The following is a 15,176-nucleotide window of genomic DNA, read 5'->3' as shown; positions in this document are numbered from 1 at the left end:
CTACTGCGAAAATAATACATAAAATCTATTGTCCCAAATGGATGTATCCAGCTTCCTAGATATGTATCAGGGTGATGCAGATGTACAAGTCTGATCTATTATACCACTTTGGATCATTAAAACACCATCCTTTATCTTTTGTTGCTGTTATTTCAGGAAGACATATGTGCTCAAAATTACATGAACAGTAATGGAAACTGAAAAGCAACAACAAAATAGGATTGTTATTTAGGCCTCAATTCTGCAAACATCTTTTGATGTTAAATATAATTTTAAAAACACCTCAGCCATTGAACAGTATTTCTGCATAGAGTACCTAATGCTATTCAAAATCAGAGTGCATGATCCAAGGAAATACATCTCCCACACCTGAAATCTCAAGACATGTTTGTGATATCGTCATGACAGTATGATTGAGTTCATTGTCATATGTATGTAAAACACTGTATGGTTACCTTTGTTAGTTTTCACACCAAACAATTTCTTGTAGATTTTGTGTATTTAATGACTTCGTTTGTGTTTATTTGTATGCTTGTTTTAAACCTTCTCAGATGTACAGCTCTACTCCTGAGAGCCAAACTTAGCACGAGGACAACAGCTAGGACTGCTATGAAATGCCAGAACAAGCCCAGAACAAAATAAAAAGCAAGCAACGAAACATAACTGTTTAAATATATTTTTAAACTTTGGCCAGTGTTCTTTTTATACTTCATAAAAGAAGTTGAGAGCAAAGAAGAAAGGGAGCATTTCTTTTCATGTTCTGGAAACACTGGGGAAGAGATACAGGACAGGAAAGAAAGAAAGAAAGAAATGGTCAGGGCAAGGGAAAAAGCTTTGTGTGAGGATGTGAAGAAGGCAGGCTGGTGCCCTCACCAGTCTTTTATATAGCAGGGCATCCTCTTACTGGCCAGAGTAATTTTTGTAGAGTAATAACCTGACTGTATCTCGTGCCTCCTGACCCGGATGAAAAGAGAGGGGCTCTAAAAAAAAAAAAAAAAAAAAAAAAGTGAGTGAGAAAGAAGGGAGGAGGAGGGAACAGAGGAGCTGTTGCCTAGATCGCTCCTTCCATCACAGCGCCTGGTTTATGGATGCACACTTCCAGTCCTCTGTTAATTTATCTCATACAGATGCCTCTTGCTGCTTTTCCTTCTACTGCTGAAGCAGGAATTAAGTTGGGGGAGAGACTGTTAGCTGTGAACATTTTGGGGGCCAGTGAAGTGGGGACACAACCTTTGCCGGCAGAGCCGAGGCAACGGGCTGGGGCCTGGCGGTGCTGTGCACAGGTCTTGCTTCGGCTGGAGCCCGAGCAAAGCTGCTCCCGACCCCGGCCGCCGCTCTCTGCGACTGCTGTGTTTGTTAATAAGGAGACAGGCGAGGAGAGCTAAAAAGGGAAAAGCAAGCATCTTGAGGAAACTCTCAGCAACAGTAGCATACAGCCTGCTCCAGCGTGTTTCGAGTCTGGTAAAAGAAAAGGGAAGAGAGCTGCCACCCGGCCAGCCACCGAGCTGCTTCAGGGCCGCTCCTGTGCTGCTCTGGGGCCCAACCCCGAACACTTCCACCGCGATGGGGGAGGCTGCGGGCCGCTGCCCGCGGTGCCCTGGGAGGGCGCCCACAGGCGTCACCCTGCCGCCGAGCCCCCTGCCCCACGCCACGCTGCTTGCAACTGCGGGCTGCTCTCGGGAGCGCCCCCCGCAGTGAGTGCCCCCCCCTTCCGCCCCACCCCACCCCACCCACCCCCCACCCCCCCTCTAAAAACACAGGTTTCCTTCCCACCTCGGCCAGGAACTTTGTTGAGGGAAGCAACAGCCCTGCCGCTGGAAGGACGGGAGGAGGGAGCGGCCATGAAGCAGGGCAGAGGCCAAGAAACAAAAGCAAATAACAGATGGGAGTGCTGGTACCTGTCCCTCTCTCCCCCCAGCTCCACGCGTGAAACGCTTTCCGGAAGGCGACGGAGTGGCACGGTAACCGCAGCCCCAGCGCACGGCACGGACACGCTCCGCGCTGCGCACAAACCCGGAGCACGAGTGGCAGCAGGGGAACCCCCATGGACACCCCCTCCCCCCCCTCCCCACACGCACCCTCAGCTGCAGGAGCACAAACCCTGAGCCGGAGCAGCAGGAGGGCGCGGGGCGGGGGGGAAGGGGGGTGTCTCCCTCCGTGCCTTTTCGGCGTGCCGGGGTGACCCCCCACGCACGCACGCTGAGCCGGAGGTGCGGGAAGGGCACCCCGGCGCACAAGCGGGGGCATCGGGGCGAGCACCCCCGTGCAGACGGCGAGCGGGGCGGCGGGGGCTACCCCCCGGCGTGAGCGCACACACGGTGCCCCCGTGGGCAGCAGCACGCCTCCGACCCCCACCCCCGCCCCCGCCGGAGCGCCAGGAGCGGTAACCCGAGCGCAGACACCGCGGAGCCCGGCGCTGGACTGGGGCTGCCCTCGGGGCACGGCGCTTCCCCCCTTCCCCCCCCAAAAAAAAAAAAAAAAACCTCGGGCAAACCCCGGCCCCGCTCCCTCCCAGTCCCGGGGGCGAGCGGCGGGGGCCGCCGCGGCCGCTGGGCAACAGGCGGGCGGGCGGCGCCGGGCGGCAACTTCGCGCAGCGCCGGCGAGCAAGTTGCGCTGCCGCGCAAGACGCGCCCGCCTCCGCGCCTCGCCCGCGCAGCCGGCTGCGTGGCCGCGCCTCGGTGCGAGGGAGCGAGTGAGTGAGGGCGGGTGTGCGTGTGCGTGTGCGAGCCGCACCTGCCGAGGCCGGGCGGCCGCCGCGCCGCGGGTGCGGAGCGCAGGGCGGCGGCGGGAGCCGGGCGGCTGCGGCGGGCTCGGGGCGGGCTGGCTGCGCGCAGGGTCCGCGCAGGGTCCGCGCCCGGCGCCGCCGCCGCTGCGCCCTCCCGGCTGAGAGTCCGCCCGGCTGCGGATCACGTGGCGGTTGCCGGAGGCAGAGACTAGAGAGGAGAGAAAAAAAAAAAGCGCCTCATTCCTTCTTCCACCGCCATACTGTATTTTATAGTAACTCTCATTTTTATTCCTCCCTTTTACTCCCGCTCGGTGAGTACCTTTCCGCTGACATTCTTGTCCTCCTTTTTTTGTCCTGTTTTTTTTTTCTTCCTTTTGTTTTTTTTTTTTTTTTTTTTTTTTTGGTTATTTTTTTTGTTATTTTTTTTCTTCTCTCTCTTTTTTTTTTTTTTTTTTTTCTTCCTCTTTGATTATTGTTTAAATGGATTTGATCTTTTGCTGATGACAAGTTTTTTTCCTAGCATGCGATGGTTACTAAACTGTGAGCAAAAGGTGCTGCTGGGGCCGGGAGTCACTGGGAATGAAAAATGATAATATTAATAATACAGACTTGCCAGTCCAGCAACAACTGATATACATTTAGTAGCTATATATCTATATATGCAACTGGTTTTGTTATGGCTAGGAAAAGCAATGTGAAATATGATGCTTATTTTTTAAAGATAAGAGAAAAGGCATGTTTCTAACTCTTTTTGCAGAGGATTTTCTCTGGTGTTGTTTTATTTTTATTTTTGGGTGTTTTTTAAGTTTTTTTTTTTTTCGTAAAGAGATGGGAATTGCAAATGCATTTCACAGCAGTGTTTACACAGAGTTTGTAATCTTGCAATACTGGTGGAAGCCACAGAGCAAGATGTTAATTTTATTATTTTTGTTATTGTTTCCTTTTTTTTTTTTTTTTTGACACAGTACAATCAGCAGGGTTTGGGGTTTTTTTTGTGTGTTTTTTGTTTTTTTTTATTTTTTTCTTCTTTTTCAGTTTTTGATGCCTGTTTATAATGTGAAACTTTTCTTGCAGCATGTTACAGTTATCATTTTTAAATACTTTTTTTTTCCTCCTTAAAGATAACAAAGCAAAACAGAAAGCCAAAGAGATGATCCTTACTTTTGCACATTTTGCACCTTGACTTTTTTATTCTTTTGCCAGCAGTATTTTATGGTTATTATTATCATGATGATGATGATGATAGATATATACATATATACAAATAAATACATTTTCAAATGATGGCAGTGGAAGGTTTTCCTGGAGAATGAAGTGCGGTTTGGTTTCCTTGTCAACGGAAGATGAAGTGAACAACTGAACATCTCCCCAGTGCAGGTACTTCATCTCCTTGTAGGCGTTTCCACGCTGTGTAAATTACATTGTGAGATTTTTTTTTTTTTTTTTAAAGAAATCTCTTTCCACCCCTAACTAAAGGTTTCTGTGCAATACACATGAGGACTGGACTAAATATCTCTGCCTTGTGATTGCTTGGATGTGTGCAAAATGTTGCACTAATTGAGCTTAGGTCGGTTAAGCTGAAGAGAGGTGTTTTATGTGCTGTACTGTATAGAGGGGAAGGCAGCTGGGGGAAAGAAAAAAAAAAAAAAAAACAACAACGAAACAGACCACCGCCACCACCCCCCACACCCTTCCCATTTTAAGAAAAACCCTAAACCCCAAAGGGAGACTGGATGAAACCTTGAGATCCTCGTTATGAGTACAAATACTCACAGGACTTTAGACAAAACCAAAAACCCCGTCCCTGTATTGTGATGACTGGTGTGTTTATGTGTGTCTGTTTAAAAATTATCCATTAGAAAATAGCTGTGAGAGAAAGAGCGAAGGAGGCTCCCTCGGAGAGCTGGCTCACTGCCACATGAGGCATATTTCGTAGCCCTAAGGGCAACAAACCCCTTATATCCAACTTCTGCTCCTCATATTAAAAAGGCATAAACAAGGCAGCAGGTTGCGTCTTATGAATTTGATTCTTTGGGATGGAGATTAATCAGAAGCAGATATTTGCTTGAAGGTGTTTCGTTTGCTTTTGATGATTATTAATGCCACTGGCTGTCAGGGAATGGGAAACTGTTACTTTCCGTGACGGTCACCGAGAGTTCAGGATTGGAGAAGAAACTGTTACTTTTCATTGAGCACACTTAAATGCTTAACAGATGCTGCCCCTGATGTAAGGACAGGATATTGGTTATCTAAAATACAATTTGGAAAGATTTTTCCAGTTAACAGGTTTCTTGTTTTTTTTTTTTTGTTTTTTTTTTTTTTTCTTTTTTTTTTTTTTCCCAGAAAGACATATAGTACAATATTATGCTAAAGTTGAAGTGCTGAATGCTTGGATCTGCAGTGTTTTCTGTTGTTTACTTTATAGTGATGGGATTGCTTAATGTATTTTATAGAAACAGCTTTTAGGGATCTATAACTGACTATAAAGATATGCTGTGTATTCAGATGTGGAAACTAAAGTAAGTTACAGGGGATATATTTCTTTTTTCACTGTGTTATAAGCAAAAAATAACTCGTAGGACTACAAATGCATTTAGAAGTTTGAAGCTTCTAACACTTATATTTACATTCTTGTAACAGCTTCCTTTAGAAAGTATATATAAGAAGTCTTCAGCATTCGCTTGTGCAATTAGTCATGTTGAAAAATAAATAAATTCATTTTTCTCTGTAGAAACATATCTATTATGTTTTTATGGTGGCTTTTTCCAGCTTAAATGTAATAAAAATGCTCAGCAGATATTTATGCACAGCTTCTGCTCTGACATGATGGAATACTTTTGGCAGTATATTGGGGTCAATAATCCATGTGTCTAAAAAACACTGTCTTGATATTTGCATGATAGATTATGATGACTGCTTTGAAATAGTTACGATCTGTTGGGTCAATACTCCACATTTTAGGAAGACTCAACCTGCTTATTTTTTCATTATTTAATTTGAAAGCAAGCCATTAAAATACAAGAGTGATTGAAACTTTATACTCCACCCCTCTTTTTATTTCCATCCCTACTTATTTTTAAATTAATGTTTTTCATTAAATTATGTGGAACTGCCAGTAAGCAAAATATTTTTGATATTGCTAAAGCACTGAAATAAAATAACTAGGCTAGCAGTTTCCAGAATGATGTTCCTTTCATCGTTTGTTTTAATATTGCAGGTGTGTTGTGTGAGTGATTTTGTAGAGATAGTTGCTGACTGAAGATCTAGTTCTGCACACCTAGTCTTATCTTAAAGTCTGAGAAAGTGCATTCCTAAAACTTTCTATTTTCAGCACCCAGATTTCATCTACGAAGCACCTGTTGTCTGAGTAGCATGGTAATTAATATACATACATTTCATTTGCAGCAATCTGAGGTTGTATGATTTCATATATATGAAATGGCCTAGGGACTTTAAAATAGGAATAAAGGAGCTAATTTTGAAATAGTATACCTCTCCCTCCTGCAGTATGTCGGCACAGTAGGATTTGGGTTGGTGGAATTGGTTCCCGTTTGGTGTTTCCATAGTTATGCTATGACTAATGCTGTTGAAAGCATGTTTGGAAAACCATAGTTAGTGTAAAAGACCATTGTCCTTTTGTACATTTGAGATGAATAAAAAATTAGTCTAAATATTGCAGCATTATTTCTACAAGTGATGATATAATTACATTTCTTGTATTTAGTACGAGATGTACTACCCTAACTCCTGAAAGTGATGAGTGCCCAGACTTAAATGACATCTGTTTCTCTTTACATCTGCTTTGAAATTCAGGAGACTTTAGGAATTCAAGATACCTTTATAAAGGTTTGTAAACTGAAAGCTTTGGAAAGCAATTTTTCTTTTCTTTCTCCATAACTAACTACTATTAGCAGTATTTACTAGTAAATAAAAATGAACAGGTGAACAGAAGTCACTAACTGTATAGTGCCCAGAGCGCTGACTCGTAAATACAGGGGTTTAGCTGCTGTAGTGGCCTGAACTGGCAACAGAAGCATATCTTCTCACATTTTTCTGCAAAGAAGATAGGACTAGAGGGGCCTGTGGAGTCATCAACTCCGTTTTGCAATGATGCTAGGTTGGTATTCTTATTTTGTTCAGATTCAGCAAGCTCCAGTTTAAATTTAGCTGGGGCATCATTCCCACTGCACCTCTTTGAAGGTGAGGCAGAGCCTCAGTTTTCGGGCTGTTAGAAACCTCATTCTGGTCCTAAATTTATTCTCAGACAGTTTACGCTCCTTTATTTTTGTGCCAGTGCTGTCCCTAAACAGTATGGTTCCTTCTCCACATCTCTACTCCTCTTCAGGGTATATTTCTAGAGAGCAATCACAGCCCCTTCTCACTGACGTTTGCTGGGCTTAATGGGGAGACATTCCTGGTAGCGTGGCCAGCACTGGGAAGGGATGTTGAGGCTGGCTCTGACCAACGCCATGCTGCAGCAGAAGCAAGGCACCTGCATTCAAATCCTCTTCTGCCCAAGCTGGTGTGTTCTGCTTTCAGCTGCAAACACGGCAGTCCTGTTTGTGGCTCCCACATCAGCCCTAATGTTTCCACCTGGAGCTGCGCTTGTGGACGTGCCTTCTGCTGGTGGAACAGGCTTTGCTCCATGCAGCCCTTCCCTTCACTCTGTCTAACCAATCTGGATTTCTCTGGCTAGAACATAACAGCAAAGGACTCAGGAATTTCTCCTGCAACACTCTGATTTTCACACTCCCAGGGATCTTCTACTTACTGTTTTAGTATTTTGTATTCATATCAGCCAGGGGAAACCTGAATGGGCTTGAGCCAGCGCTGTATCAGGGACTGTCTTCTATCAGGAGTAAATGTGAAAGCTGGCTACAATGCTTTTTGAAATAACTTTTCCTTATTAGTTTCTTCCCAGATTGCTTATATATTAGCGCTTTAGGCTTCTAAAGCATTATTCTAATTGCAGTTTATTTCTCTTATACAGTGTAATTTTTCCTATTTTCTTCATTCCCTGCCTCAGGGGTTTCAAAAGATAAAAAGATAAAAATGCTTAATAGTGTTTCAAATGCAGGATTGTAAAGACTGATCATTCTGCCCCCAGATGAACGTTTTTAACTTACCTTGGTCTTAGAGGATGTGGTGCTCTGTCAAATTCTGGAGCAGAATTATCTGTGTTTTAAGTATATAGAATTTCTGAACAGAAGGCAAAAGATGAGTATGTCCTGATGAAAAAATATGTAACCTGTGGCACCGTCTGCATAGACATCCAGTTTGTAGGTTCCTTAAACTCCAGTGCAGACTGACAGAAGAAAACAAAATGATAATTTTAAATTGCATGAAGATTACAGTGTAACATTTTCACCTTTGTAATGTACCAATATTATTTTATGATCTTTGAACAATGATTGGAGTAAAATGGCTTGAAGATCATTGTTTTGCATATGCACACATTAGAATAATTTGTACCATTTTTTTTTTCCTTGTCTTTACTCTTTCTTATTTCAAAATTACACTCTAGTCTCTATAAGGTATTTAATCCTTCAGAAGCATTTATACTGAGGTTTTTGAAGCATTTTCTGAGGAAGTGTATTTTTGCAGTGAAGTGTGATTTTCCATCTCAACGAATCATCTGCCAACAATTAAAACAAATAATGAAGTAGACCTTAAAATTATTAAGTGAATTTCAGGTTGGTTAATGTGAATACAATTAATTTGTTTCTATCAATGTGATATTCTGGGATAAAAGGATAGATAGGTGGATGAATAGATAGAATCATATAGATAGATATTTTTAGAGTTGTTTTTAGTGTGATAGAGAATTAACAGAAATCTTACATTCATTAATTATACTTTAGGGCTTAACCAACACTTTGGTTTAAGAAAGATCAGTTTAACTTTCCCTGTGTAGGAAATCTGTACACACCATTTTTATCTACTGCCTCTTGACAAAAGCTACAGAGTAAAATTGCCTGCATGGTGCATGGTATTCCTCCGTGTGCCTCCCCAGCACCCATCCCGGGCTCCTTGTGTGCCGGCTGGCCTGCCGGGATGTCAGGGCTCAACCATTCTGCAATTGCATTTCAGTTTCAGGAACAGAGTTTTTTGTTCTGGTGTAGTTCCTTCATGTTTATGGTAGTAAACATAATAATTTATACTTTGACTTGTCTGGTAGAGCTCTGAAAAAGCAGAGGTGGATTTCATGTGAGTGATGAACAACAGTGGGTACGGACATGGTGGAATATGAATGACACCCCCCAGGCTCTTTATTTGTCCTTTGCATACTCATGAGTCTTTCTCCCAAAATACCCAAAGCTCTGAATAAACTTGGTTTACATCAGTGACCCTTCCCAGGTGGCCGCCTCCTGATGTCAGAGACTATTGCCTCTACTGATGTGCAGTCTCTGAGCAACCAACTCAATGTGGAGCTCTGAAAACATCTGAGACTTTGTGTGGGCAGTTCTGTGGTCCTCTGAGAACTGCTTACAGTCCCTTAGACAGCCATAGCCTATAAAAAGCAGTACAGATCATTATTATTATTATTTAAAGAATAGGAAACCATAAAAGATCCAATCATAATTATTTCACCTTGACGATTATTAAATGACTTGGTGAAAATCAGGTCCCACTCTTCCAACTGTGCCCCATCCCAGCAGCATTTATTTCAGCCTGCTCAGTCACATTGGTTGCTTTCGTCAGGATCCTCCATTGAGTCAGGCATGTGCTTTGTGTTGTGCAGGGTCAACAAAAAGGGGCTATCTGGCACAAATCAAATATTAATGTGATTCTTCACCTGACTGAAGCAAGGCTAAATTTGTTCTGCAGAAAACATCACACTAGCACAGTTAATTCTGTAAAAAGATGTCTCTGTTTTTGCTGAGAGTTGCATAGAAGCTGAACAGCATCTATGTCAAATAGATACAAGACACATCTTGTTAAATAGTGATAACTTTACGAGTTGGAAGAGGCACTGCACATGTATACCTTGTATTCAGTATTTTTAGGCTGACTTAAGAACTGGAGTTTCAGTCTTAAAGAATAATATTTGCATGGTGTGGACGATGCTGGTCCTTCTTTCTGTTTGGTTGTGTTATAATGGAGTTCAGAAATACTAAAATGTTTGCACTATCCTAGGCATCCTCTTTATTAGAACAATATGAAAGAATAAAATACTACAAAAAGTTAAAATGCATGAATGTAACAAAGATAGTTTTGTGCATTTTTGCATATTGGGCCTGCACTCAACAGCTAACAGCTCTTCTTGGGAGTAGAGGGAGTTATATTAACTCACTGACTTTACAGTGAAACACTGCTTTTAGCAGCATCATGCTTCTAAGATTGATCTGTAATGCAGAGTTACTTTTTTATAAAAGAAATTTTACTTAGTTACAATATTTTGTCAAAAGATCCTCCACTCAGTAAATATTAGGATAGAAGTTATATAACATGTTCTGTGCAAACTGTCATGTAGTGTTTATGAAATGGACACCCTGAAGGTATAATTAAAACAAAACCTCCTGTTTGGGTACCTATAAAAGGGATAAATTATACTGTGTTCTAAGTAACAAAAATATCAGTGCTATTATCTCATTTCTCATGTTGTATTTGCCACTGATTTCACAGGGTAAAACCCAACATTTGAGATGTTGCACAATAGGTCAGTTTTCTAATGTACTCTCTACTATATAATTTCACATACACTGTTTTTTTTCGAACTTCAGAGGAAGAAGAATGTAATTATGTTTTCTTCATGTATATGCAGCTACCATGTAAATGGGAGCTCTTTAAATGGGACAACTGCAAGATTGACTCTGAAGAGGTTAGCATCTTCTAGTTGTGCACTTGTAAGTTGTAGACAATTAATGTACATTATGCACAATTAAAAGAGACACTACACTTACATTTTGATGTTACATCACTTTTGCTTTAGGGGGATATTTCATCAGGGCATTAATGCTATTTTTGTTGTTTATTATTTTATGGGAAAAACATACTGTGTTACCTTTCATTGGTATGTGCCCTGCTCTGGTGAGTGATGTAGAAATAGAAAGGTCCCTTGGTCCTATTAAAATCAGTGATACATATTTTGGTCAAAATTTCCTGTCAAAACTTTTTTTTTTCCTGTAGATTTTTGATAAAGTGATTCACAAAAAAGGTTCAATTCATCTCACTTAACCTTGCTGTTTAAAAAATAGGTTTTCGGAGCTAAGCTAGTCATCATTTTAGCCATCTAAAGTTAGTCATTGAAGTCTAACAGTTGCTCAAGGCTTTGTAGTCAATGGAGATATATAGACACCTCCAGAGAATTACAGATTACATCCCAAGAGAGGCATCTACGGATAGCTGAGATGAACTACCTTCCTAAAACGCCTCTCTCTTTTCATTGATAGGAGAGAACCTATATGGGACACTTAAACTACATTCCTGACTTTTTCATGGATGAAGTTAAAGGGAATGAATCTCATGTTTCCCTCCCCCCCCATCTGTCAAAATATTTATTTCTTAATGAAATATTTGGTTTAAAACTTCTTCTTTTTTTTTTTTTTTTTTGCCATTAGAATCTTTAAAACTTTAAGTTTTTACTTGAATTTATTTTCAATTTCTGCAGTATTTTTTTTTTTTTTTTACAGAAATGTAAATGTCTTTCTAAACATTTTGAATCAGTTCTAGGCTATGATAAAATTCCCAAAGATTTCTGTTGAGGACAAGATTTCACATCTTTTTTCCATTGCTTCACCCAGTTTTCTGTTTATAATGTAATCCTACAACCTGATCCAGTTTGTGAACTGAGGTGATCCAGGCAACATAGTTTAAATATCTAGCTATTAATGGCATTCTGTTAACATCCTCATGTACATGCTTGTTATAAAAGATTCCAGTAAAACTTGTAGTTTTGAACATCCAGATAGATTTTATTTTTCCCTGTCTCTTGTAATTTTCTAGAGAAGATTGGAATTTTGTAAGATTGAGTGTTAAGCTCTGTATAAATCAGCTCTTAGACAGTTTGTTTCAGTGACTTCCTTTAGATCCGTCCCACGTCACTGCGAGTAACGGGATGCAAAAGAACCGGCCGATTTGTGCCGCTGCCCAGTATGCTATGATATCATCCTCTTTTTTGACAGATTTTGAATTCTGCTACTTCTTTCAATATGTGTTTGAGCTTTCTGTAAAATTTTGTACAGGTACTGAAATCTGTGAACATAGTGTACATGTTTCCACCATGGGGTTTGTCTTATTCTCAGAGCAGCATTATCTGAGTGCCTGTACAGAGGCCATCAAGCTGCTCACATAGGCCGTGTTTTTCGCTGACAGCATAACATGAAACTGAACAAATGCTGAATCCAAATTAGAAATGAACCATTTGGTATGATAGGAATAAGCACAAAACTCATGGTAGTTAATGAGTTAATTGCCCAAATACCATAGTATTACTACCATGATAAAATAAGATGCAGCTGTGAGCTCTAACAGCCACATTATAATTGTTTGTTCAGATTCAGAAATCTTACAGACTTGTGAGAATTGAGGAGTTAAAAAGTGGGAGTTCTCAGCACTTTGAAATCACTGTTTCAAATAAGTGCAGTAATATGCTCTGGGGACTATAAACTGTTAGCTGCAGCTACTGTGTCACAGGATCATAGAATCAGCACGTGTTATACACTTCATCACCACTTGGTCTTCATCTTGGTTACTTGCAATGTATTCCTACCTTCGGTTTTTGTACTGTCCCTCAAAAATGCATTTTCTGAGCAGTATTCACATAAAACAGATTTACAAGGATAAAACCCTTTACTGACTTCATGAATTTTTTTCCTCTTTTCCCTATTTCATTTATGCACTGTAATGTTTCCTTTTTCACGCATGCGTCTCAGCTCAGAGATAGAAGCACAATGTTACCACGGGAATATAAAGTTCTCATGACCATAGATTGTCAGGACATAGATGAGTACAATTGAATTTCTCAATGAGAGTAGGGCATATAAGCCAAACTATGCTATTTTTTATCGCTGCTCTGGGTGAGTAGGTGGTCCAGGGACCCTGAATGAGGAATACATGTTCAGGAACATGCTTGTGAAATAAGAGATTACAAGAAAAATAAATACAGTTTAGTTTAAGAAAATAAGCTGTTTCAGGAATGCCACTTTTTTATTTTTTTGTTTGATGCATAAGTTAACATCCTATGTAGCGTGACATTTCATGTCAGAAATTTTAAAATAGATTGAGAAATTCTTGATACTTGGTTACAAATATTAATTAATGTTGTAAATATTCATCATAATCAGAATAAGACTGACTACTTTTCACTTTCAGATCTTTTAAAATCAAAATCAGCCCTGCCATAGAGACCCATGTCACACTGGTCTGCAGTGACAGATAGAGGAAAGAGTATTTTAAAATTTTGGGTGTAACACTTTGAATTTCTGGATTCTTTTTATCTTTTATTTGTGATGTTTTTTTATTTCAGACTTGCTGGACCTTCCTTCCTGCTCTGGACCTCTCCCCTGGCGTCGGCACAGCTCAGAAGGATGAAAGAAAAGGAAGCAGTAGGAGAGGGATGGAAGAGGGGAGAGGAGTAGAAAGAGAAGGAGGAAGGACAGCAATAGAAATGGAGAAATAAATCCCCAGTGGTTCAGTTAAGGCTCCAGACAATGGGGATGTTTTCAGTCCCTGCTTCTCCTCACCTTCCCCTCAGGCTCAGTCCCCTCTCTCTCTCCACCTTAGCTTTCATCAGCACTACAGATATTCCACTACTTGTTTCCATTTTCTATTAAGGAATGATTCCAGAGCAATTGAAGCCTTGCAAACAACAAAATATATCCCTCTTCTTACAAATTATAACATGACACTATTAATGTAACCTATTCTTGAAATAGTGTTATTTTTTTTCCTGGTAAAGCAGACTTACTTCTTTAACTAGGAAAATATGGAATGGTTTCATACTTCCTGAGTGAGACCAAAAAAAAAAAAAAAAAATGTTAGGTTTCTCATTCCTTTTATAGCCAGGGTGAGCCCTTTAAGTCAGCATGCACAGGACTGTGTTTCATTTTTTTCATCTAGATCCAAAAGCAGACTTTCTGATGGTCTTTATTTGCTTATTTGTTTTTTACCTTCCCCTAATTCAAAGCTTTACTTCCAGGGGTCCTTCTTACTCCTCATCATCTTAGTAAGAGTATTAATTAAAAAAAAAAATCCATAATTCCTTCAGCTAGTTTGAAATTTTCCATGTATTATTCAGGTTTGTAGGACAAATACTTCCACCAGGGTAAACATGCAACCTGATTTTTTGCTGTGCAGTGTGACTATCAGACATACAAGAAATAGGGACCCACAACTCGGTGCGGGTCCTGCACTTGGCTTGGTCCTGGTGTCTGGCTTTTCTTCCCAGCTGGAGGGCCAGCCACTGTGAATGTGAAGGAATGCTCAGATTAAAAGGTCTCTATAGCCAAACCTCTTTTCGTTTCTTATATGTACCTGCCTCCTCACAGCTGTTCCCAACAGGAATCCCTTCTACCTGACAAGGTTGTTTTCAGAGTGTTAATAGAAAGTAATTGGTCTTTTTAAGAAGGTATTTCCTAAATTTAGAGCTTAAATTGGTCCTATGGCTCCCCTACACCAATCTGCCTGATACAAAAAAGCCAGAGGTTAGCCACTGAGCCAATACAATACAAAGCCCAGTTGCAAATCTACAGATTTAATTTTTAAATACTAAGAATTCTAAATTGCTTATTATATATCAATGATGGTTATTGAGTGAAGAAAGGTGTTAGATTTCAACAGATTCAGGATAGAACTGGTATTTATTATAGCTGCTGGTGGGACAGGTCCAGAGCAGAACAATCAGGTCCAAGAGGCTGAAATACATTTTATATCCTAAAAACACTTTTTAAAAAAGTACTATAGACAATTTTTAGGTGTTATGCATATCTGAATAAAATAGGTCAGATGCAAACATGCTATTAAGTAAAAATGTAGTACATAAAACTGAAAGAACAAAATTACTTTCTTCAGGGATTTTATGTTTAAGGACATGTTAAATTGTATTAACATTTAGGAGAACTTAATTTTATATTTTCTTAAAAGATGCACTCTAAACTGGTGCATCTGACTGTCACCTCATTACCTGACTAGAAACTTTAAATGTTAGTTGGTATTGAAGTCTGCCTGATGTATTGTTCTTAGAGTTTGTTTAGATTTCATTTATTTGTGCCCATTTTACTAGAGTCACACACTTGAATACTAGGTTTCTGATTTTGGCAGGGTACTCAGAGCCCCTAAACTTGGCACTTCAGGTCTCTGGGCAGTCTCTACATAAAATGGGCACCTTGAAGGAGCGAGCCCTTTGGGACGAGTCATTGAGGTACCCAGATTCCCCGTACTGAGATCTGTGGCTGCTTGAACTAGGGAATTGCTTTTGGCACATCCCTCCCCTGGGGTTTGTTAAAGGGG

General features: G+C 40.7%; 1 protein-coding gene across 5 annotated transcripts in view; it reads left to right on the top strand.

The window, feature by feature from the left end:
• The first annotated feature begins 2,817 nt into the window (after nt 1-2,817).
• Nucleotides 2,818-15,176, top strand: part of RALYL (RALY RNA binding protein like) — a 392,259-nt gene continuing 379,900 nt past the window's right edge. For 3 of the 5 annotated variants that reach the window (XM_042785888.1, XM_042785887.1, XM_042785885.1), the window contains exons 1-2: nt 2,951-3,037; nt 4,017-4,103. The gene's annotated coding sequence lies outside the window, so the exon portion shown is untranslated. Of the gene's footprint in view, nt 3,038-4,016; nt 4,104-15,176 lie in introns of all 5 variants that reach the window. The other 2 variants (XM_042785890.1, XM_042785889.1) reach the window with 1 other exon arrangement.

This window comes from Tyto alba, unplaced genomic scaffold, assembly GCF_018691265.1.
Source record: "Tyto alba isolate M040663 unplaced genomic scaffold, T.alba_DEE_v4.0 Super-Scaffold_9, whole genome shotgun sequence".
Taxonomy (NCBI): Eukaryota; Metazoa; Chordata; class Aves; order Strigiformes; family Tytonidae; genus Tyto; species Tyto alba.
Note: the sequence above shows the minus strand (reverse complement) of the source record. Positions and strands in the feature narration are given on the sequence as shown.